At 41.1% G+C, this 26,674-nt stretch overlaps 1 protein-coding gene across 1 annotated transcript in view; it reads right to left on the reverse strand.

The window, feature by feature from the left end:
* itfg1 (integrin alpha FG-GAP repeat containing 1) overlaps positions 1 to 26,674 on the reverse strand; it is a 198,586-nt gene that overhangs the window by 159,660 nt on the left and 12,252 nt on the right. The window lies entirely within an intron of this gene.

Genomic DNA, 26,674 nt, shown 5'->3' on the forward strand with positions numbered 1-26,674 from the left:
GCATTGATCAGCCTCAGGGCTTAGCTATGCTCCGCATGTAGCCCTGCGCTGCAAAAATACAAAATACGGTGGAATGGGAGGATGAATGTAGGGAGGAAGGGTAAAAGGTGAAGTCTTCCATAGAACTCTCTTATGATGCAGGGCTAGTAGTTGAAAACACTGCAGAAAAAAAGACCTCATTGCTCCATTGTACTATTGACTTCGTCGGTCACATGTCAAACACTGTATTGGCTATGGGATGTTTCGCAGATAATACAGGATGTCCACAAAGTCTCTTTACATTTTAAAAAATCTATTACAAAAGCAACTGATGAGATATGTTAATCAGATTTGTTCTATGTACTCAGTGGTTATCAAAGTTTTTAATCACACTGGACATCAACGACCTGAAGCAAAAGATCACTGATGTCATTGCCACCATTGATGAAGATATGCTACAGCGAACATGGCAAGAAATCGAGTACCGTCTTGATGTGCTTTGTGCAACTACTGGTGCCCATATAGAGGTGTATTAAATGAGCCAAAAAACTTTAATATCTACTCCTCATTTTGCAATAATTTCCACAGATTTGTCTATTCATTTGCTTTTGTAATAAATCTTTAAAGAGACTTTATGGACACCCTGTACTACCCTTCTCACCTTGTTGACATGCTACAGGAAGGACATGCAACCATATCCCATTAAGAGCCAAGAAACTGCAGGTTTTCAATTCAACCAAACACAAAGGAAAAACTGATAGGTAAAACCAGCTGTTGCAGTCTTTATATGCTATCCAAGGATTTCACTGTACTGGTTGTGCTCAAAATCCCCTTCCAAAAAACTCAGCAGGGGAGAAGTGCTTTTTCCAAGAGAGCTCCACTAATCAGTAACAGCCTGCCAGTTCATGTAAGATACAGACGGGTATCATTCTTAAATCCGGTTTCAAAACCAAATTGGTTCAGGCTGCCAAATCCCCTGGTTGCTCCTTCTAGCATGTCCACCTCACAAATGTGATTTTACAGATTTAGCTACTGACCTGAGCCTCCAACTGAATGCTTGACCCTTCAAATTAGATAACATTGTTTGGATGTTGTTTTTCTACTCGCTGCATGAAAAGACTCTCTGTTGCTATGCTGTACAACCTTTACAGAACATTGGCAAAAGCCCCATTCAGCTGCTTGTGTTGTTGTTAGTATATGAATCTGTAAACTGAGATACACAAGAACTATAAAAAAGGGTTAACCGTTAAACCCTACCCATTGTTGATTATTAAATATTTATATCTTGTCAGTACCAGCTATTGAGCTAGTTACTGTACTTTCTCAGGAAAAGCTAAAGCAGCCGGTAGCAGTTTTGTCTTTGTCTGTACAGCAAAACAGAGAAAAACCATGGTTATTCTGATAAACCACAGTGCAGCTGCTAGGCAATATGTAGAAAGAAAGCATGTAATTTTCTCTTTCTTACTAATGTTTTCTACACCAATGCTTTCCCTATACGCACAGACAAGCGCACATGCACACACACACACACACACACACACACACAAGCACACATGCACACATGCGCGCGCACACGCACACACACACACGCACGCACACACACACACACACACACACACACCACTTATGCCCGCAGAGCAGTCTGAGTCATGAAAAAATTCAATATATGATGAGGAAACTGCAGCAAGTGTGTAGGTGGGATGCCAGTCAAAATACACATGAGCATTATCACATACACACAGGTTTCTGCAGGTGAAAATTAAGTCATATTCAAGACCAGTTTCAGCCCCATAAAATGTCTGAAGATTAAAGAAAAAAAATGTCGGAGCATACACCAGTGCAACTGAATTTGTCACTTGAAAAGTAGTCTGCGGTGAAAATGTTTTGAAGACTTCTGTATATAAGAATGAATGAATGATTTAAAGGGATTGTTCACATTTTTGAATATTAAGTTGTATGAAATCCTCCCCGGCAGTGTAGTGCATGAAAGGGGATTTTTTTTTTTTTACTTGAGGTGTTCCCTGGTAAAGTTCTGGCATCCTAAAGTATTGAAATCGGTGCTTCCAGCTTTGCTGGGGTCGCAAAAAAAAAAAAAAAAAAAAAAAAAAAGTTTTGCTTCACAAAACAATGTGCATTCTAAATAGTACTAATAGTAAATAGTAAACTGCCTCTGGGATTAACATCAGCACATAAAGCTTTGCGCCGGGAGCTTCATGGCATGGGTTTCCATAGCTGAGCAGCAGCATACAAGCTTAACATTACGAAGCACAATGCCAAGCGTCGGATGGAGTGGTGTAAAGCACACTGCCACTGGACTCTGGAGCGGTGGAAACGTGTCCTGTGGAGTGATGAATCACGCTTCCCTATCTGGCAGTCTGATGGACCCGTCTGGGATTGGCAAATGCTAGGAGAACGATACCTGCCTGACTACTCAAGGTACAATTTTTCCAAGTCCTGTTTTCTAAAATAACGTGAAGATGTTCTGCCAAAAGGCCGCACTCAAACACAAAACTAACTGTATTTAAGAATGTTTAAGGCCTTGATGTGGAATGATTCCACTTAATTCAAGTTTTAATTTTTAAAACATTTTGAAAAATTGCAGACAAACAAGCATGCATATGTTATTCTCATGTGCAGTCACACATCAGGATATACTCAATAACACACACACTGTGTTTGTGTGTGTGTGTGTGTGTGTGTGTGTGTATGCCTGAAGTTCAGTAGCACCCTTTGGTGAGTTGATGACTCCTAAACAGCTTGCTTAATCAGCCAATCAGGCCTTTTAGACAGAATCCAGCCGTGATTGGCTGATTAGGTGCGATGGCAGCATGTCGGAGGGAGAAGCATGGGGTCGATGGAGGAGCGGAGTGACGCAAGGATCAAACTTCATCCTGTAAACACTTAAGGTTCTCGTTGGGACTCTTCCTCCCTCTCTACGCATCTCACCACTTACCTCCTCCCCTTCATCTTCCTCTTCCTTTTTCACTCATTTGCCAACCTCTACTCCACCATCCTCCTCCTCCCCTCGTCTTCCTACTTAACTTGAAACTTTTTCATCAGTTCCCTCTTGACCTCTTTTCTTCCATTACTGTTCATATCCTGTGACAGACTAATGTCTTTACTTCATCATGTTAACTTGTCTTTCTCTATGTTTCTGTATATTTAACTGTTTGCCTCAGTGGGGGATTCCTCTCTGCCTGGGCCTACACAAGGATTCCACCATTTTTTTCCCCTTATAAAGCTTTTCCTGAGAGTTTTTTGCCTTTATACACTGAGTGTCTGCAGCTGCTGGTTCTGGGTAGGAGCTAGAGGCTTGCTATGTCTTAGCAAGCCTGTAGGACTTGCTGTGTCCTGTGACTGTTTCCTTTCCTGCTGTTTTTTTTCCCATCACTTTGTTATGACCCATGGTTGTCTAGTTAATTCTATGTAGGCTTTTTTTTAATGTAAAGTCCTTTGAGGCTTGTTTGTGATGAAGGGCTAGATAAATAAATGAACCTGAGCTTCCAGACCGACACAAATTCAGGCAGTGCAAGAATCAGGGAAGCATTTCCTAACAGAAACAGAGACAGAGAAGCATTTCCTAGAACCACCTTGCCCTGGTGGGTCTCAACATATAAGGTTCCTGAGGTTCCAATGCAGGGGAAAACAGCTATTTGCTCTCTGATCTCTCCTCCCAGGAGGAATACATTATGTCAAGAGGGATATAAGAAAAGACAAAAGCAGGTGTAGACTGAGTAGTAAGGTAATCTTAATGTCATCGTTCTGACATTATCCTTTCCAGTGCAATGTCCTTCTACAGGCTCCTTATTACCTTATTCACAGTCCTTGCCAGGTCGCTGGAAGCACGATAAAACATTGTACACAGTCTCATAAAGAGTTTCTAGCTGGCAATATAAAACTAACTGCTGCCACCATCACTCAATTTAACACATTTTTACTGCTCTGCAGATTTTCTCAGAGCTGCCACAGGCCTTTTAGGGACTCATTCAAGTTAAAAGAGACATCATGGAGAAGAAGACAGCAAAACAGGGTGGAATCAGTTGAAATAGAATATAATCAAGCAGGTCAGGATAGAATAGGAAAGAGCCAATTTTTTTGTTTTGTTTTGTAACATAAAGCCTTTTATAATTATAATTTTATTGTCCTGTTTTGTCCCTGTTTATTTTTTTTTATTTATTTTAATTTTTCACTTTTCTGTTTCCTTTTTTCCCCTTTTTTTGTCTTATTGTATCCATTCATTTAATCTCAAATGTTTTGTGAATTACTGCGTAGCTAATGGTTGATTAAAAAAAGAAAATCATGAATAAAGTTTAATATTGTTATAGGTGATGTTATTAAATGCAAAACAGAACAGAACATAATAGAACAGAACAAAACAGAGTAGAAAAGAAAACAACAGACCAGAACTATTGAGAAGAGTTCAAGACGCACATAGAGAGAATAGGGAAGTTAGGCTGACATGTAGATGTACAGGTGATGATGAGGTCATGTCAGGTTGCCGCTGTCCCAGTATCGTGGCGGGCGACCAGTAATCCTGTTAGGCCTGTATGACTGGTGCTGACCAACATGCAGCCATCAAAGCCAGCTAATCCCATCAAGCCACAGCCTGGCTCGGCTAGAAACAGCAGAGCAGAGTGCTGTATAAACCATGTGCACAAGCACAGGGCTGAAAACATAGGCTTTGTATTCTGATAAGTCCCTCAAAAAATATTGCTTTAACATGTTTGAATTTGAATGATTTCAAGATTTTATACAAATTATAGCTGGCCCAAAATGCTGGAGCCAGACTCTTGTCAGGACACAAAACCCCCTTTTAGCTTCACTTATGTATCAACCAGTGAATTTTAGGATTGATTTTAAAATTGAATATTACTTTTACAGGTATGCTTTCCAGAAGTACTATGGATAGACAGACAGATAGATTTCTGCTGGAGAAATCCAATCACTGGACCTGCATTTTCAAACTGTTTTAATGTGTGCACAAACTGACACAAAAAAACACAAAAACCAAATCATTTACAATGCTGAGGAGATTGAGAGAAAAAAATCACAGTATTTTACAGTATTACTATGAAATACTCTGCACTGTGATGGCATAGTTTTTTTTTTCTTTCTGGAAGATGCACTACATATTGAGGTTTTATTTGTCGCCTTTGCATCGACAACACTTGAAGCACCACATCCAAAGTGATGCAGCTCAGTTATGCCACCAACCCGACATTCAGATCTGTGAGGACAATTTGGGTTGCATAACAATGATGGGGATTCAGTGCTCTAAGTGATATGTCATGTCAACTGATAATTAAAGAGGTTTTATCTCTGAAGACAAGAAAAATGGCTATGCAAGGCATCAAAAACCAGTACAGAGAACAGAGAGGGAGATGGAAAGCAAGGGACTGATAGCAGATGTTAGAGCCATCCGATTTTCAAGGTGTGTCTGTGAATACAAAAAGACCAAGCTTGCACAATGAGTCGCCCCAACACAGGGTCATGTTAATCCTTTAATTGCAAGAAAGGCAATCTGTAATCACTTGATTATTTCCTGCTCTCAGATTATGTCCCTCCTCTCAGATTTGTTGGTTTCGCTAAATACAGTGGTCCCTCGCTATAACACGGTTCACCTTTCGCGGCCTCGCAGTTTCACAGATTTTTTTTTTAGTACAATTTTGCATGCTTTTTTTTTTTTTTTTTTTTTCTTACAGCGCATTGTGTTTTGCGTCCTGATTGGCTAAGGGACTGTAGACTATTGTCAATCAATCTCCTCCGTGCCGTGCCTCCTGTACAGTACAGAATGCGTTCATTCTATAATACTGGACTTATTTTTCTACGAAGGTTTGAACTTTAAGAGTGTTTGAACAAGAGAGAAAAGTGAGAAAATGTTAACGCCTGTCTGAAAAAGTGTATAAAGTGTGTAGTGAGGGGTTTTACAGCCTTAAAACATCTATAATAATTGTAAAAAATAAAGCTGACTACTTCGCGGATTTCGCCTATTGCGGGTTATTTTTAGAACGTAACCCCCGCGATAAACGAGGGACCACTGTACTCCTTTCCTGAAAATGACACTTCAAAAAGCACACTGTCACACCCACATGCAAACACAACATTATGAACACCAAACATAAACACATGTGCACCTGCCTCCACACAGCATGGCTGATTCAAGCCTCTTATTTAAAGATATTTGTGCATGGATGTGAATTTCATTGTCATCAGGGTCTGATTTCAATCAGCCACTTCTTTCATAGTAACAGAATAATTGTCAGTGTGTATGCTGCTAATAACAGGGTCTGAGAAGCAATAACTGCCAAGGCGGTTGTATAATTAGTATTATGTTTCCTTTGGGTCTGCATCCTGCAGACAGGTTAGAGTAGTTTACAAACTGTTTCTACTCATCACCATGTTACTGAACAAGTTCGACAGGTGTCTGTACTGTTTCTCAGAGGTGTGTTGGCAGCAGAAAACATCCAGATTAAAATGTTTACAGCCACGTAAGAGTTAGTGTGCCGTTGAAGGTGTTCTGGTTGAAAATAGATTGGGACTAAAGGAGGGAGAGAAAGAAGTCGCTGTGTGTTGATTTCATGCTCCCATTTCTGAACATGTGGCACTCCGCAAGTTGACTGGGGCGTCAGAAAGCAGGAAATGTACTAGAGATGTATGCTGACGCCCCCATGCTTTCGAGAGAGAGAGAGAGAGAGAGAGAGAGAGAGAGAGCTGCCTGTCTGTTTGTTCGTACTGCACTATGCCACTCTACCTCACATTATGACATGCATATTTCAAAGACCACCTGCATTTAAATATGAATGAGAACATTTAAGTGTTGGCCAGTGGCAAAAAAGAGGCCAAAGTAATGCACCACGCAACTTAACGATTTAGCTATCAAACATTTTACTGTCAGGAATAAAATCTGTCCCTGTGCGGGACTATGAAGACATTGTGATAGGAATTGGGGCCCTGAAAAGTGGAAGAGATGCTGCAAATAATACAACCATCAACTTTATTATCCACTGACTGTATGTCGACTGGCACAATATGTACTGTATTTATAAGTTAAATTGTATTGTAAGTAGCCTTTGGCACTTGTATGCAATGTGATGTCTCTTCTGCCGAGAAAATCGTTTACTAAAAACTTGATCACAAAAAAAAAAAAAAAAAAAAGGAATTGGGACCCTGACATTCCATGCTGTAGATCGGCTGTCGGCCACAGTTGGGCTGTTGTTGAATGCCTGTTGCCAATAGTATTTGGGGTGTTTCCTGCACATCAGCTTTCATCAGCTCTCATCAGTGACCGACTGGCTGATTCAGTGTATTGAATCAGAGGCACAGGACATTGGTGAGAGCTTTCTGAACTGAATCAAAGCACAGGAAGACAAAAAGAAATGAGCAAAGAAAGAAAATGACACAGTCAGTATCACTCTGCCTTGCTCTTCTTTTCTTCTTCCACGGGCAAAAGACCATGAGCTGACAACAGAGATCTTCTCACTTGAAGAATTGTTGATTAATATAATGAAACCATTTGGACAGATTCAGAGTGGCATAAAAAAGAAGAGCTAACATGAGTTTGTTTCTTTATCTTTCCATGGTCCTGAGGCTTCTTGGTTGCTTTTTGAATCACAAATAAAAACTATGTCCCTCTCCTGGTATGGAGAATTATCTCTTCTCAGCAGGCTCAGCTGTAGTATGTGTGGTGTGTTCATGGGTAACTTTTAGCAGAGGGTGTGAGGCAACACAAAATGATCTGACCATCGTTTGTGATCAGTTCTTTGAGGTTGGCTTGGTGTGTTTTGATAGGCAGAGTGCTCTGCTGTGAGTTAATATGATAACCATCATAGAGGTTCAACAACAACAACAGAGCTAGTTAGAGATTTCCAAAAATGCTGTGTTGTATGACTTTCACTATTATTGAAAAGAAGCGGGTACAAGTAAATGAATGTAAGTTGATGCCAAAATATTGTTACATAACTTACTGGGAGGAAAATAAATAAATAAATAAATAAAAGGCTGTCTGAGCAAATTACACAGGGATTAAAGAACCAGCTGTATCTGAAAGGGATTATAGCAGGAGGTAATTGTAAAATACTCTTGCCATTGTGCAGTTTAGTCTTTATTGGGGTATAACATTACACTGTCTTTGACTATGTGAGATTGCGGCGAGTGAAGCCATTCCAAAATATTTATCGTTTGAGAAAAGGGACACCTGAAGACTGAATTTTGCTCTGAAATAAATGTAGTGCTTACCTACTTCTTTACCTATATCAATATTTAAATCACACATGAAAGGATAATGACTTGCTTATAGTGATTTTGGGACAAAGGTGAAACTGCTTAAGCATCATTTTTAGATGGGGGGGGGGGGGGGGGGGGGGTATCCCATTGACCCACAGGTACCTCCGTTTTGCTGATTACTTTGTTTTGTTACACAATCTATGTCAGTGCGCTGCTGTAGCCTGGAAAGTTTCTCTGCCTTTTGGAATCGTACGGTGCCAGTGCAGGTGTTGTAATGTTTTTTCTTGGTGATGCAGGTGTAGGTGAAACCACTGGAGGGGTTGTGCCACCCAGATTTGCTTCTCTCCATGTAATTTTCCCTAGACATACGTTCATATTCCACACAAAAACAGCATTTCATTCAAATTATGTCAAATTCCGCGTTAAAAATAGATTCCATTTTATTCGGCTAATTCTGCGATTCCGTGTTCGCGGAAATTATAGGGCCCTAGTTAAGTTGACCCTTAACTGCGCTGTTTGCATTCCTGTAAGTTGCTCAATCTTCTTCAGATTTGTACTCATTGACCCATCTGTATTATATCAATCTATATTAATAGAATAGGCTCTGGTCGTGAGTAACAGCGGCAGTAGTGCTTTAAACGCCCGTGTGGGTGTCCATTTGACTTGGACCGGGACCGGAAGAGTGCAAAGGCACTCATCTTCGCCACTTCACTTACGTGGGTACAGGTGTGATCCTCATCTGATCTCCTCTCTCTGTCTGCATATGGATGAGTGCGGGTACAGAAACGTGACATTAAATTATTTCTGTTGTGATTTTATTTATTTTTTACTATTTACTATTTTTTAATTTAGCGTGTCGGGGGGCGGGCGCTGCGCCCCGCCAATAGAATGATAGGGGAAACACTGAATGTATTTTGCTTCCATCTCTCTGCCCTTCTCTACTCTACTCCAACGCTGCTTAGCTCCACCGGATCTACTCTACCGGACGGTAGACTGCCGCATCCACCTGTTGCACAAAACGCACAAGGCATGCTGTTCTTAGACCCTCCCCACTCAGCTGTTATTGGCCAACTGAGTTTGATAACACTATACTATTGGTGGATCTACCCATGTGCTTCGCTGAAAATCAGAAAATTTTTGCCACAAAAAAAAAAACAACAACAAAAAAAAACAATGTCCGTCAAGCCGGAAATCCGGCACCATGCCGGAGTACTTTAAGCCCTGTGTTCAGTGGAACCGAGCTTCTGAGATGGCAGCACAGCGATGTTTCACAGGAGAACCCGTATGGGATTTAGGTGTGTCCCCCTGCTGTTCTATCCATCTCAGGAGTTTGTTTCTGGAGAAAAGAGATTTTGATGACATGAGGGCAATACATGCTGGAGGAGACAGCATGAAAGGAAGCATTCTGTATTGTTGGCGTGGCAGGAAAGCAAATAAACAGTTCTTTCCCCCCCAAAAAAGACAAAAAGAGTGAAAATGAAAACTTGAAGGGCGCCGTCCTTCAAAACACAACAAGTCATTTCACAGCGACATGTACATGTCCTTCCTGTAGACACCTGTGACTAAAGTCAATTCAATTTCTTTTGTTCCCATCTGTTCTGGGGGAAACTTTTTTTTTTCTCTCTCTCTTTCTCTCTCTTTCTCTTTTACACCCTACAACAAAATTTGGTCTTGTTGTGGGTTTGTAATCTCCAGTTGGGAATTTCAAATTAGAATGTAAGTGGACTCAAGACGATTCAGTCTAGGCTAATAAATATAAGCAGGCGCTTCCTAATTAAAAACGTGGAATAAAGTGGGTTAATCCAAGTTGATTTTCAGCTTTAGACTGCCTCTCCTGAGGGCGGAGGAGGGGAAAGGAGAACAAAATTAAAGAGAAGAGAAGAGAAGAGAAGAGAAGAGAAGAGAAGAGAAGAAGAGAAAGTGAATCAGAGCATGGGGAGATGAGCGAGCCTTGAGTTATTCATAGCCTCTCCATCAGATTTGTTAAGGGGATTGGAAGCAATTTAAAGGCCTCCGCTGACTGTTTGACTCTGGCCGCATTATGTCTCTCTATTCCATTATGTTGAGCCGCGGCATGGGGATAAGTCCTCAGTCCCTATTAGCCTCTGTATAAACAGATAGGGAGATGCTAGGCGGGTGCTAAGCCTCGGCGAAGGAGGGCGGCTTTCACATCAAGGAGAACAGACAGCAGCAGGCGGTCTCCTATACTGTCTCTTTGTCTCTCTATCACCTTTCCTCTATCTGCTTCTTTCTGCCATGTATTGTATCTCAGGATAGAGGGATCATTGCTGTGTAGAGAGAAGTGTTATGGTGCGTGACTGTGAAGCATGGCAAGATGAGCAACAGTCGCAGTCGCAAATCAGTGAGCACATTAAACTTGAGAATGAATCCCTCGTTGACCATTTGTTTAAATATTTTTTCCCTTCTCATTCATTGCTTGTTTTCATTTTAAAAAAAGACAATACCACGTTACATGAACACTCTGCAAAAACAGCTACTGATGAAGTACAAAGATGACGTTAGAATAAATTTTTCCCTTATATGAATAGGTCAAATATTACCAGATGATGATAATTTACGCTCCAAAGAAAAATCCACCATTAAACACAATTAAAATTTAACTATATGTAATATATCTTGCATTCCTGGATCCCTATAGTACTTTGGTGATGCCACTTCTACCCATGAAAAACTGACCAGATGTAGACAATAGGGTTAGGCAATATGTCAAAATTTTCCTATCGCTCACCGTCAGCCCAAACAACCAACAATCATATATTCACAGCTGTGGGTAATATGTATCTTTACATCTAGTGCAGTGATCTGCGCACCTATGGTGCGGGATCTACGCATCACTGTGGGATCTACACATAGGTAGATCCCACACAAATTCACTTCTCCTTAAGGACTTTTTTTGTTTCACAGTTGCTGTAAGGTTTATTTTTTCACTTTGACAGAGCTAGGCTAATGACTCCAATAGACTTCAGGTCTTTAGCAAAGCTAACACGAAATGCTACCTATAGGCACCGAACCACTGGACACATAGACATGAAAATGGTATCCAACATCTTGTCTCAGTCTGGGTAAAACAGTGGCATATGCCTTTAACTTTCGGAGAATAAAATCCATTTGAGTGGAGGGGTCTATTTGGGCAGGCTGCCCATGTAAAAACTTTGTCGAGGAAACACTGTAGACCATTAACAAAATAACCCCATCATTGCCAATTGCTGATATTTTCATCAAATCACCCAAGCCTAGTAGAAAATCTAAAGTATTTCCTGCAGCTACAATGGAGGTTGGTGGTAGACAATGTTTCAGTGATCGAAAACAATGGTAAACGTGAACGTGATTTTTGTCCCTGACAATCAAGCTGCCATTTCGCACTATAATTCAATCATACAGGGATAAATCCATCATAGAACAGAAATGAGACTGTGAAGACAATTTCTCTACCACAGGAGCAGCAAATAGACCAGAACAAAATGCAGGAGCAAGACAGGTTGCGTTCAGGTTAAGAGGTGTGACTTGTGTAGCCCTTACGAGCATGATGTCCACAACAGCGGACAGACTTTTAAAAGACATTTTAACCATCTAGATTGGTGCAGAAACATTGTAAAATGCACTAAGCTAAGCAATACTTAAAGCCACCATTGGTCAAAATGTCCATCGACATATAACAATTATTTATTTCAAAGCTAGCTATATAATGTGAAATTTAAAGTTTAGTTTACTGCACACAAAGGTTTTGCAACATAACGGCTTGATTATGTATCTGTTGATTGCATGGTCTCAAATGTATATAAACTAGTAATTTATGTATGCCATTTTTACTCTTTTAGCCCCTCCCACCCCCCCACCCCACCCCACACACCTTCCCCAAACATACATGTTGTTAAGAAAAATTGTATGATGACTTTTGAAAACCCACTGCACTGATTCATTAACTGAAAAAGTCCTCTCCTCTACACACCATTCTGCTATTATCTTCCACACAAAGACAGATTATTAAGAGAACAATATGGCAGCAGACCCAGAGGAGAGTTAATTGGCTGAAAGAGAAAAGCAGCGAGGGAGCCAGAGTGAGAGAGAGAGGGAGAGTATAGCTAAGTATTCTGTGCTTGTGTGCATGCCTGGCTCTTGTTACACTTGTGCTTGCCACTATAGACACACATGCATATACACACGCACTCATTCTACACCTGAGCTACCCACCCACACACACTCCCTCCCCTTTCCATGTGTCCTTTGCCTAAGGCATTACTAGAACCACAAGCTCCACTGATGAGCTGCACTGAAATGAGCAGTTATTTTACCCTACCAGCCTGTGCTTGCAAGCTTCCAATTAGCAGCTTATTAAAAGTGCTGGTGTGCTTTTATGGAGCCAGCAGAGCTCACTGAGGCCTGTGGGAGTCTCGACACTGATTCCCAATAAAAGTGCGGTCACTGAGTCAGCTGAAGCCCCAGCTATCAGGAAGCGATTTGGGAGCTAAGAAAAAAAAAAAAAAACACACAAAAAGCAATAGCACCGTTATCCATAGGACCTTGTGGCAACACAACAGTGGGTCTTTGTGGATGATGAATGGTTATGAGGCTGTCATGTGGCTGCACAAGTGTGAAGAAGGTTGCAGAGATGAGGGAGGACATGACCGCTAGTGGAAAGAGACAAGATTATTGATTTGACCACGGTGGATGGCAATATGATTATATACGGGAACAGATGACCAGGCTCCCTGTCCCTCCTTTCTTTGTCGTCCTCCCATTCAGAGGCCAATAGAACGGCTGGGTTCGATTACTCATCTATTGAATGCAGTTTTAAATACATATGCTAGAAAAAATCTCCATCTTAACAAGTTATTTAGTCTCATTTTCAGAGTTTTTTTTTTTGTTTGTTTTACAAATAAAAAAAAGAAATCTGCTAGTAGGATGAGATGATCCCACTTGTTTCCATTGCAGTTTCACTCATTTCAGGATTTTGTTTTCCTTGGAACAAATATATATATATATATATATATATATATATATATATATATACACATGTATGTATATGTTGAAAAAAGGCAGATCAGTCCTCTAGCACCAATTCTGGAAACACGTTGCTTACCACTGGAAACAAGAGGGACTATATCATCCCCCCTGGCGGATTTTTGTCTTATGAAAACACTGAAAGTCATCCCTAAACTATATCCAATGTCAACATCAAGGTATTCGGTCAAGCTATCATATCTGATACTTGTTTCCAATACTAATCAACTTGTTTCAATAGTTTTCTGAATTAAATTCTTGAGTTGGACATTGAGAGGACAAAAATGCCCTCTTTCCCTTCTCAACTTCCTCTCTCCTTCCTCTCCTTGGTCTGCCTGCAAGGCCATGTGAGGCCAACAACAACAACATCAGCAGCAGCAGAGGTGGTATCAGCAGCTTGTAGAGTAAAGTGGAGGCGACAGCCTGCGTGATGCTGCTCCATTTGTGTCTCATATCGGCCTCCTGACCCATCCAGCTCTACCTGCAAGAGGCCGAACAGCAGCCGCCTGTCCAGGCTGCAGCGCCGAGCGGAGCTGACAGCTGCATTACTGTGTGTGTTTGTGTGTGTGTGTGTGTGTGTGTGTGTGTGTGTGTACTGTCACCATGCTCCAAGCCATTAGGTAGAGCAGGAGGGGGAGGAGGAGTTGGGGATGTATGGTGAGATGCAAGAGAAGGTGAAAGTGAGGCAGAAGATGTGAAACACAAGAGGGCAAGAGTATAGACAGAGAGAGAGTGAGAGAGAGAGAGAGAGAGAGAGAGAGAGAGAGAGAGAAAGAGAGATGGAGAGAGAGAGAGAGAAAGAGAGACAGAGAGACGAACCTCGATCTCCCTCTTCTCTGTGTCTCTAATGCCCCTGAGCAGGTTATTTGTTAGCCTGTTACTCAGCAAACAAGCTGTGACTCCTATCCCCCCGCTAGCTGTCACACACACACACACACACACCACACACACACGCACACACACACACACACACACAGAGACACATACACAAACACACATACAGTGCAGCCCTTGGGGTGCTTGAGAGATGGGCTCTAGCAGGGCTGCCCCACCGACTGATCTCACTGCTGTTCAAGGGGATTGCTGGGCAGATGTCCACTTGTGTGTGTGTGTGTGTGTGTGTGGCAGGGGTTGAACACAAGGCTGACAGTAATGAGGCAAAATGAAGGGGATAAAAGCAGTGTGTGTGCATGGATGTCTGCATTTGCCCCAAATCTGCTTGCGTGTATGTGTGTGTATTGTATACATTTGTACACATTCCTGCTAAAAGCCGTCTCACGTCCCATCAGTCAGGCCCACTGCGTCCTCCGCTGTTTGCATCAATTTTGTTCCCTCTCTCTCCGACGCCAGGCTGGCCCATATTTCAGACAAAGTGTGTGTGTGTCTGCGTATGTGCGTGTGTGAGTGTGTGTGCGTGTGTGTGTGCATGTGGTTGGGGATCAGAGGGAGGGCCTTTGACATTCTGAGGGAAATGTCACGGCAGTCAGTGGTGAAACAGATACTGCCCTCCAACAGGAGAGGGGAGGGAAGAGAGGCCATCAGGCTGGAAGTTATCCTGACTCAGGAAGCAGTGAGGGTCAGAGATGTCTAAGGAATCAATATTTGTGGTGTGTTCGGGCAGTTTTTTTCTTGTGAAGTTTACCACTGAAAACCTAAACTCAAACATCTGTCAGTGATGTAAATATGATGGATAAACCTGGGCAAGTTCTATGATATCTGATTTGACGGTTTGTGAAATCACCTCAACACATACGAATATAATTTGAAAATAATGTCCCACATCAGGAGTACAAAATATCCACATGCCTTTCTCTCTTACCTTAACCAAATTGTTTTAGTTGGCTATCCTTAACCTTATCTATCCTTAACCCTAACGTTAAAGGCAGAATGAGTAGAAATTTCAAAAAAAAAAAAAAAAAAAAACACAATGTATAGACAAATAATCCCTATCAGTTGTCACTTATAACTCACTAGAAGTGTGCGTTGGTGTGTATCTGTGTATCTGCAGAGATATTGCGCTCTGCCTATATTTTCTTGTTTTGCTGAGCTTGGGACTCTTCTGGACATCAGACTTTTAGCACTGGCTGTGCAGCTCCCAGAAAATAACAGCATGCGGGCTGTGGAAAACACCAAGTGGACAAGGCTTGTTCCACAACAAGAGTGAATCTGGGCTTGGCTTTCACCTGCTGGTGAGAATGGAAGAAGAGCAGGGGGATGAAAAGTGATGAGGTGTTTTCTATTTGAAAGGTAGGTGCTGGTGGGCCAAGGTGCTGGCATTTTTTCCCAGGACTGCGACGGAATGTTTTACATTTTGGACGGTCATTTCATTTTGTGGCCATTCTAGGAAATGAATCTCACTGCCAGCAGTTAGCTTAGCCAGGGAAGAGGTGCCAACTTTGAATGCTGTGTTTAAAAACCACAACTGACAAATCCTACTCATTCTGCCTCTAACTGAACGGTTCTACTGACTGACTTAACCTTTTGCTAACATTCACCAACATTAACAGTAGCCATTAAGCCACAAGGGATTGAATCTACACTGTTCTACCATCAAACTGGAATTACTGTCTATGTATGCCTCCTCCAACCCTTATGAACCATTCAGGACTCTTAGGTCATCTGGGACAGGTCTGCTTTCTGTCCCCCGAGTCAAAACTAAACATGGAGAAGCAGCGTTTAGTTTTTATGCTCCACAAAACTGTAGATCTGCTGTGACTCTCAGTTCTTTTAAATCACAGCTGAAGACTTTTCTGTTTGCCGCTGCCTTCCATTAAACCACATTATGGTTTAATATTTCACACTGCACTGTAATTTTTAATTTCCTGTTCTATCTTATTATCCTTTTAGCTTCTTTTTATTAATTGTTTTTATGTATGTTTTCTTGTGTTGCTTTTATATTGTTTTAATGCCTTTATGCTCTATGTAAAGCACTTTGAATTGCCTTGTCGCTGAAATGTGCTATACAAATAAACTTGCCTTGCCTTGCCTTGCCTTGAAGTTGCTGTTTACATTCATGTCTGTCCAGACTCATAATATTTATGGTGAAGACTTTGAGGGAATTTAATAAAATACCGTATTTCACCAATTAATCGCCCGGCTGCAAATAGCCGCCTGGTTCTTTTAAACGCCTGGGGTCTGCACCCATTTTGCGTATTAAATGCCCACCCGAATAACCGCCGGGGCGATTATTTGCATTATATTGAGGCAAACCCAAAATAAGGCTATTCACCTTATTTTTGCAGAAGTAAACAGTTAGTCGCACAATAACTGTGCGGCACTTCCGTTTTCTGTCAAAATAAGAGAGCTAGCTAAAGTTAGAAAAAAGGGTGTACAGTAATCTTAAATTGACTGACTGTGAATATTTTGGACAGTAACTGTCATCACAGTAATGGCCTGGTGCTGTGTCTGTGTAAAAATAAATAAAGGCCTGCAGCGAATAGCCGCCTGGTTCTTTTAAATGCATGGGGTCCAAGTTGATTTTGCGTATTAAACGCCCGGGCGATTAATTGGGGAAATACGGTATGTTAAGTGTATTTTTTTTTTTTTTTTTTTTGCCAAAATGGAAGTAATCACTATATTGACATGTATGATTCCGGTGAATAATTTCCAGTGAGAAACATGCTGTCTTCTCTTAGAAACATTTTTTACAGAGGAGTACAGAGTACTGAAAAAACAACAGACTTGTGCTGGACCACCAGAGGAACAGGGTTAGGGTTAGGCTTAGGGTTGCTGAGTTATAGCATTGAATAATGAACTCAAAAGTGTTTTTGCAGTCACTCTGAAGTTGACCGTTGACCTTTTGTAATATCTATATCTATCTATATCTTTTTCTATCTAGATGGAAAGATAGATATCGATAACTGATAGATGACAGATGATAGATGGATAGATAGATACATACATACATACATATGTAAGACACCACTGATTAGATGTGTAAATTCTGCAGCGAAGGCCACATAAAATAAATCTTGAATGAGTCTTGATGAGAGCCACCTATTCAGATCTCTTGCGCAACAAGCAGACACACTTCTCAAGCAGAGTATGTGCATGGTGTTCAACCTGCACCTGTATTAAATAGATGTTCTCATATTTTGAAGTTTAGCTGGTTAAATCCTTTCAATAGTCGCTCGCCACATTATGAAGAATCTTGTCCTTCAGCCTTAAATAGCTTGCCAGTGTCCTTTATTGAAACCAAAAGGCATCATTCTGTATGTGAAACTTGGCTAAACGCAGAGAGGTCTGCCCTGCTGTTGCAACGACGAATGCTAACAAGGCGAATGAGCTATTTAAGGACGACTTAAGGACAACCTCTCCCAACAATGTGACAGGTGTTTGGTCAGGCAGCACAACACAGTCAAATTCAAAATGTCAGAGTTTCCTTTTAAGGATTCAGGGACACGGTGGACGGAGCAGGGCTGCAGCCAAATCTTCACTGGCCGCCTCCATTGAAATGTGGCTCTGTCCCTCTGCTAGCACAGACCCAGCAGACTGTGAAACGAGCTTTTCCAAACTTGTCGAAACCTCACAAAAGACGATTTACCGTAGTATCAAGAGGACAGGAGCAGTGATGCTGCAGAAAGCCTTTAAAAAATACCATATTTGTGATGTTACCTTGTCAGCAGAGAGAAAATAGAGTAAAGCCTTGCCATCAAGTGTATTTCACATCTTACTGCAGAGAAATATGAGTTGCTTCCACAGTTAGACTTTTTAGTGTCTTTGTTCATTTGTTTGACAAACAAAGACAAAGCACATCCCAGAAATATAAAAGAAAATGTGATCGTGTGGAAGAAACCTGTAATGGCTTATATGAAAACCACACCCAAAAGACATACAAAAGTCAAAATACAAACATACACAATCACCAATACAATGTCAAACTGACATTTTTATTAGATCTAGTAAATCTCTTCAGAAATGCTTTTCTCCGGCTCAGATCCTTCTCATATGGCCATTTGGTAACTTCATCACAAAACCAACAGCTGCCTGTCAACGATGCATCTTCTGTGACAATCTGACAGTTGATTAATCAATTAATGAACTCATTTTTTCACCATGAATATGAATACACATACACACTTTCACATATGTAACCCACACCTAATGCTCTGATGTTTGCACTGACATGCGCAAACATAGATACAGTCACATGCACATGCATCCCCACCCCAACCCACCACACGTAACACACAAAACACAAAGACAAAATGCAGAATCCAGGCCAAGAACAAAGTGAAAAGCTCGGCAGAATAAATCCGTCTCTAAGCCAATATGTAGCCATACTCCACACTGTGTGACTTCTACCCAATCTATCAAAACAGCTCATTCACAAACATGGCACAGCACTGCAGCGGAGAATGGAGCGATGCTATTCCCGGAAGAAATAATCTCCTAAAACCATTACGGGGAACAACGTAGGTGCACTAGCTACGGGGGATTACAGCCGAACCCTCACACACACACACACACACAGACACACACACACACACACACACAATATATATATTACACACACACAAACACTTCCCATCCTATTTTGCCCACAACACCACTTTCTGATACCGTAAGTGTGTGTACATATGTAAATAAAAACTGCTCAAGGAACTACTGTAACAAGCATAGGAAAGCTCATTCCACCAGCTGGAATTGAGCCTTTATGTATGTGTATGTGTGTGTGTGTGTGTGTGTTTGAGTGTATCTACTGTATACAAATGTGCCAATGTCAAGGGATAAGGTCCATTGTATTAGTGCTGAATACTACGATGTGTGTGTGTATCTGTTTATGTAAACTAATTAAATTCAAAGAGCATTTATTATGCATTAAGATTGTTAAAATAAAACTGGGCTTTGCTCCAAAAGGTGCAGCCATTAACCTTGGGTAAACACTGGAGTCTGTGCTGGCAAGGCTTATCAAACAACAATGTTCAGGCCTCAGGGAAATACAGAAATGCTGTCTTTCATGTATGAAATGGTATTTGGGAGAAAATGTATGTTTTCAACATTGAAGTGAATTCTTATACAGTAGTGGTCAGGCTGTGTGCCGACACTGAAGTCAACAAAGCCAACAGTATACCTTACTATGGTGGTGTGTTGCATTCGTGGATGATTTACTACTGATTAACAAAACAACAGTGCTGAAGAAATTAATCCATTACATTAGTCAAGGACAAAAAAAAAAATAATTCTTTATATGACTGCAATAGACCAGTAATTATTTTAGTCATTTATAATGTAAAAATGTCAAACATTTGTTGATTCCAGCTTTACTAAGATCACTAAGATGCTAAAGTTTGCTTACTTAGCTGAAGCCCTATAAATAAGGAATATTAAAGATATATATGTTTTTACAGCTTTATTAGTATTTATGTGGCTGCTAGCTGATAAGTGCTTAAGTGCTTGTGGGCACTATTGGTTGTTCTTGAGGACTGTATTTACTCCTTCTGAAAAAACTCAATGGGGGCAGCTGTTTTTTCCTATTCTTTCTTATCTTGTTTTATTGAACACTTTAGCAATATTGATTAATCGCAAACACAATCCAAACCTAGTAGGAGACCAGCCTGAGGAGTGAGCGGATTGAAATTCCTCACTGTATCTGAGCCAGAGGACAGAAGATGAGGAGTTAACATGAGGTCTGCAAATGCAGGCATGGAATTTTTTTTCTTTCTTTCTTTTCTTTTCTTTTCTTTTTTTTTTTTTTTTTTTTTTGGTCCATGGTTCCTGCTCATTTTATTACATTACGCCAAGATATGAATATAGTAAGACTTTGCAAGCAACAATTCTTTTGACCTCCTCTTCTGACATTTGAAGGAAAGTCACTGTCAAAGAGAAAGACCTCTTGCTTGTTTGTTGTCTGCTCTGCCTATTGGGCCTCTGAACAAATTACCCAGCAGCCATAGCTTTTTCTGAGAAGGTAGGACACAATTTCTCTGGACATTAAACACCGTGCACAATTATGCACGTTTTGGTTCAGTGAATCATTGGCAGCAACTGATTTGTATAATTTCCATTTTTTGTGACCTACAACCGCCCCTCCTGAAAATACATGACAACTGGTTCAAATGTGCTAAATTGTGCCCATTTACATGTACAAAATGCTTATGCCTACAGGCTAAAGATTGAAATCAGCACCTTTTATGTATGTAACTGCGAATACTGAGTGAATACTGCCTTGAGTGTATAAAATACCATCACATACACCAGGTGGATCAAAGGGAAAGCTATGTTCATTTTCTGATGTTGCCAATGAAGTCCATCTCAGTCTTTAATAAGATGGAGGTGATACAGAGAAGAGCAAATAAAGAGTACTAACAACAAAGTTACAAAGGAATATTAAGCCTTGTGCAATGTGAGATATCAATTGTGCAGAGGACCGCGCCTTTTGTGACGTCTGCTCCCTAGGTTAGGTCTTCTTTGTTTCAGTCATTAATTCATTCATTGTTCATTGTTCATTCATTGTTTGATTTTGAAATACTTACCTCTCTGTTTGTGTCTTATCTCCACGCCCTGATTAGTTTCAAATGTACTTCATTAGTCTTAGTGTATTTAGACTGAGAGAACTGGCGTTGAGAGAGTTCCCCTCTCTCAGTGCCTTTGTCCCGTGTGTCTAGCATACTAGCATTAGTCCTAGTGGTTTTTGATCTCTGTTTTGCTGCCTGGACCCTACCTTTGTCTTCACCTTGTCAGACTCTGTTTGCCTGTTCATCTGCTTGACTTCCTGTGGACTAAACAACTACAAGTAAAATGGACTTAGATTTTTGTCCTGTCTCAGAGTCATGCTATTGAGTCCTCACCTGTCATTGCACCGGCTGTTACACATATAAACATCAGAGACATTTAAGAGTATCAATATTTTGTGTATTCCTGTACAGTTCTTTGCAACAAAGACAAGGGACCTTATTTTGGGACAGGACATGGGAGAGACTGTATAACCTCAGGCTACAGTCACAAAGCCGTGCATATCAGAGAGGCAACACGCTGCCTCGTTTATTCCTATTATTCATTTATCTGCAGAAGCACCCATGCTTACCAAAATAAACACAGCGTCTCTTTGCCTGTTTGTCACCGTGCCAGGTTTCCTGCAGGCGGGGAGGCTACAAACGACACACCTCAAAGGCTAACATGCCTGTGTGCTTGCTCCAAATCTCTAGACAAGGGGCAAATTAGGATGTGGGAAAGAGCAGTGAATGCAGCTGATGTATTTATGATGATGGATACACATCTCTCTAGGTGGTAAGGGTTCAGAGTTTGAGATATTCCTCATATTTTACTGAAGAATAATATGTGTAGTAGGGCATTAACAACGGCAGATTTTTTCACGTTGACGTGTCGATCAATGACGTCGACGTTACGTCGACCTGTTAATGCCCTAATGTGTAGCACCCAAACACAAGAAAATTGTTTGAAATACTTGAAAAGAAATCCAAACGAATGACCGCACAATGTTAGGAGATAATGCTGCATTAATGGCACAGCACAGAGATCGGACGTCAGACTTGATAAGCCATCCTGACAACTTGAGAATGTCTACATGTTCATTAAAAATCGTCAAGGAATTATTACAGTTAACAAGACAGATTTACAGGCTAACAGCAAATGCTACAGCTAATGATACCCTGTATGAATGAGCTGAAAATGTAGAGTTTATATAGACCATCTGGGAGCAGCAGTGTTTGTGCTACCATTTCCTTGGTGGGCGGCTATTCCTTTTTTGCAAACAAATCTTTAAAAGAGGTCAAACAGTTCACAAAATGGATAATCTCTGCATAACTTCTAACTTTGTGTGAGTGGGAGCCAGCTGTTTTTAACATCTTTTCAGCACGGCTGGGAGTGACCTGAAAGGTAAGCTACCTGAGTTGCGCTTTTGAATCAGCCGCCTTCACTGAATCAGTCTTGTTCAGTCAATGAGGGATTTTTGATTGTTCACGGACTGAACATTATCACATAGTTTTAATGTGTTCAGTTTCTTTATCCAATACCACAAACAAGAACGAGAAAGCTCTGGATGAGATAAAGAGGCTGCCCAGAGCGATTTACAGACAGAAGGTAAACGGGAGCTAAAAAATTTGAGCTATGGATAAGGAAGGTATAAGCAAGTGACTGAAGAGGCAGGGCACAGATGGTCACTACACTAATAAATGGTCAACAAACAAACCTCATGGCATCAAGCGATAGAAGAGCTGCAAAATGAGTCATTTTCTAATGCAGACGTCATGTAACTAAACATTATAGATGAAGGCACATAATTAATCTAGAATTTGTGGTTTGCGCTCATTATGCTGAAGCTCTGTGTTGAGAGGCGACAAAAGCACATAACACTTAAACAGGATCATTGAATCAACTAGTGACCCAATCATTTTGGTGAACTGTGCTCTGTGTGTTTCACCGAGGGTGGGGCTTAGCCCCTCCACACACACACACACACACACACGGAGCAGTCTACACACCACCTGAGTGGAGCAGAACACAAAAAAAAAAAAAACCCAAAAAAACGCCAGAGCAGAAAGGAGAGAATAAAAAAGAATTAAAAAGACAACACAGAGAGACTATCATAGACAAAATAAAGAAAAGTGTTCATATTAGAACTGCATAAAATTGACCTATTGTTACTATAATTCCTGTCCCACTTGCTCCAGTTGACTTTTTTCCTTTTTCCAGTTCCAGTTATGTGATGAACAGTGAAACTGACTCCTGTAGGAATCCCACAGGGATCCCGTGACCCGCAGGATTCACAAAAAAAATGTCAGCATCTAATCTGGACACAACCTGCTATTGTTTCTATGTATTGTTGAGGATTTCTGCTTCAATCAGTGGTATGTGCTGAAGAGTGACATGGAAAATGAGAGCTCATGATTGTAGCATGCAACTAAGATTATGGGCTCTAGTTTCGCACCCCAACTGGGTGTGGCCAGGTGGATTTTGCAAGTTCGGCACGCCGTGCACGGTGGCGCAAGTACTCCACCGTTCCTCCTACCGGCGCATGGGAGGAGAGAAGGCGTGGAGTGGGTTTGACACAGCCAATTCACTTTAAACCAATCAAATGAGCCCCTGTCCTCGCCTTTAAAATGTGCTGCACGAAGGCGTAATGAAAGTTTACACAATTGACATGGAGGTCTACTGCCGCAGGCGAAGCGGAGCCCAGGAGATTAGCGCGGAGCGGAGACCGGCGCACAGTGCGGACACGTCACCAAAACCTCACAGGCAGGCTTCCGTAATGTCAGGCACATGAACAATGCAATAAATACCTGAAAAAAACACTATTCAATGCTACGATCACAATCAGCACATACATATATTTCCATATCAACTGTCCCGTCACAACTGATGTCAGATCAAAGGAGACTGGCACCGTTTGTGCTGATTGTGAGGTTTTGGTGATGTGCGCCAGTCAGCCAAACTTCCATTGCGCCGGCTCCGCTCCGCCTTGCACTGAAAGTAGACATGGTTTCAGATGGCGCGATTTGGGCGCACCTCGGCGAAGCCTTTTGGCACAAAACTGTCACTGCGCCAAGCTGAATCTGTCGGCACCTCCCCCTGCTGTGCCGCCACTCCCATCTCGGCGCACCTCGGTCTGCGAAACAAGCAAACTGTGCGCCCCTCGGGTTGCGCTGGTTGAAACTAGCTCTGCGTGGGGTTCGCCTCACTGCACCACCCTGCGCTGCGCCGGGAAACTAGAGCCCAGTGATCACGATCATGATCTGATTTGACACTGAACATGATATTATGAGTGAAAAGTATTCACCTTTGTCTGCTGAGTTACCATGATGCTCCACAATGGTATATAAAAGGTCTCAACCCCACACTCTCAAAGCCTCAAAGCAAATTTTCATTTCCATATTTGACCTGTTTTTAAACTGGTGCATTCTCCTGCACCCAGGCTGAGAACTCAGGAGCTCCACAAAGAATTTCCGTTTTCATAACATGATGCCCCCTCACCTGTCTGCCGCGCACAGCCCTCATGTCTGATGAATACAAAATACATAAAAATACATAATACATACATAATAAATTCACAAAAAGAACAATCGAAACAACAACATACATGATGTTGTTGTTTCACCTGTTCTGTTCAATTTTGGCCTAAAGCCCACTGATTATTATTTTCATTAGGAGTTACATTCAATCAGATGTGGCAAATATAACTGCATGTTGAGTCTCTCATGCTCCCTATGTCTTTTTAAAGTAGACGGACTATTGTAAAAATGCCCCAGGTACTAAACCGCCTATTTACAATGCTCTGCCACCTCAAAGTAATATTAATCCCTTTATAATCAATTCTTCTCCTGGGCCAAACTTGTTAAGTGGCAAATCTGCCACCCCCCAAATTACTCAGACAACCAATGAGTCACTCTGACACAGAGATCTGGTTTAATTGGATGCCATGCTAAGCATTACCATGCCTGTTGCCTAGCAATGGCTCCTTACGCCAGCAATGCAGTCTTTCTGCATGTTTTGCCCAAAATAGCATTCATAATAACCTTGCAATTATGTCTTATTTATCATGCTCTCAATAGCTCCCTGCCTACTGCTCCTCTTTTGGACCTGAAAAGCTGTGATGCAACCCATTGGGTTACCTTGATACTATAGTGGGCAGTGTAGTGAGATCTAATAGGTGTGACTGCTGCAAGTGAACAGCAATGAAATGATAAAAACATCTCCTGTGGCCATTTGGCTTTGATGATTACTGAAGCTCCAAGTACTACTGAAGTGTGCCCACATCAGCCACCTATTGCATGAAGCTCAGACCGCTGGCTGTCTCACAGTAAGAGCTGCTCTGCTACTAATTGGTTGTGTTATTGAACTGAGCAGCCACAGAACATAAACAACTAAATATACAAAGCCCACTCAATACTTAATAATGTTTTTGCCTTTGCACTGCCAAGAAAACAAAATAAAGAGAGGATGTGTTGACATAACTTTTTCACTGCCTATAATGTTCCTATGTGAATTTGTCTGGAATCCCTCAGTTAATTTTTGATTTCCAAGGGGCGTTATTAATGATCGCAGACCAAAATGCCTCTGGATGCAACTGGATAGACATACAATTAATCAGAGCAATGAAACATGCAAGTGTAGCAATGAGCTGCTTCTTTCAAAATACAAACAAACAAACAAACAAACAAAAAAGTCTCGACTATGCTCACCCGTCAGTCATCGTATCAAACCTGTCCCATATTTAGATAAACAGTTGTGATTCGGAAATTATTCTCAACAGGAGGTATCTTGTACATAAGTCTAATGTCTAACCATGCTTTCCTTCTGCACCGTAGCAAAAGCAAATTCTGCCAGCCTGACTGTGTGGTCATTAATAAATCTGAATCTGATCATTGTCTAGTGAAGCACAAATGCCATCAAACAAGGTGAAAAAGTCCTCTTCATTTAAGAGATCTAAAAACCTTTCTATGTGCAAGGAAACTGAAGTAAATTATGTCCCTATATGACTGAAATATTCATTGAAATGTTATAAAAATCGCAGCATGCAAAGTGCAGTATTCTTTGATTTGATTCTTTCTTGTTTTGACTTAAATTTTCTTCAAATTTTCATATTTGATTCTTTCTTTGTGCATATAGTAAACAAAAATAAAAATAAAAATAAAATAACAATATGGTTTGGGATAATCCAAAATAAGGTTAAGTCCACAACGTCGAATGGCAGGCGCCATTGTGGGACAAAATACCATTATAACTAAAGAATTGTGATGCCACACAGATACCATGGCCCAGGAATCAAATTTTCTTAATACTATTTGCTGTTTGTTTGTTAGGCTATAGCCCACAGCAAACATCACAGCATCAATCATCATCATCATCTTTTTTTTTTTCAGTGAAAATGAAAATGATGATGCAAAATGATCATTGCTACTAAAATTATAAATCAATTGCAATATCTGTCAAAATAATCACAATCTGTTTAGCCCCAGTATTTATGACATCAAAATGTCACAGTTATACCACTTCATGGGATTTTAGTGTTGAAGTTCTCTCAGTATTTAGAGGAAGTTCTCTCAGTAATATTGAATCCTTAGAGGAAGAGAGAGTGAGTGTAGGGAGGTTGAAAAAGGAAGGGTGGAGAGGAGGATGGAGGAAGAGAGAATGAGGAAACTGAAAAACCAAACAAAAAAACACGACCACAAGGCTGTTACCAAGGAGTATGGTAGTGTCAAAAGAGATTCAGAGCCATATGTGCTTTGTCGCCACCGGGTTGCTTAGCCGGCCAGTCTAATCAGCCGCTTAAATGAGGCCTTGACACCAGCCAGGAAACAATTCCAGACTTTTTTTGCCAACAGTGCTGATGCAGCGAGGTCAGCCAACGCTCCTCGGTGGGTCTGTTTACAGCTTTAAACACTGGGCTGAGATTAGAGTCAAGGCACAGCCCCGACCTTCCTCCTCATCCTCCTGGGAAAAGACCAACAAAATATCTCACTATACCACTACACTGATAGGTGAGAGAGTG

This window comes from Myripristis murdjan, chromosome 3 (assembly GCF_902150065.1).
Source record: "Myripristis murdjan chromosome 3, fMyrMur1.1, whole genome shotgun sequence".
NCBI classification, from domain to species: Eukaryota; Metazoa; Chordata; class Actinopteri; order Holocentriformes; family Holocentridae; genus Myripristis; species Myripristis murdjan.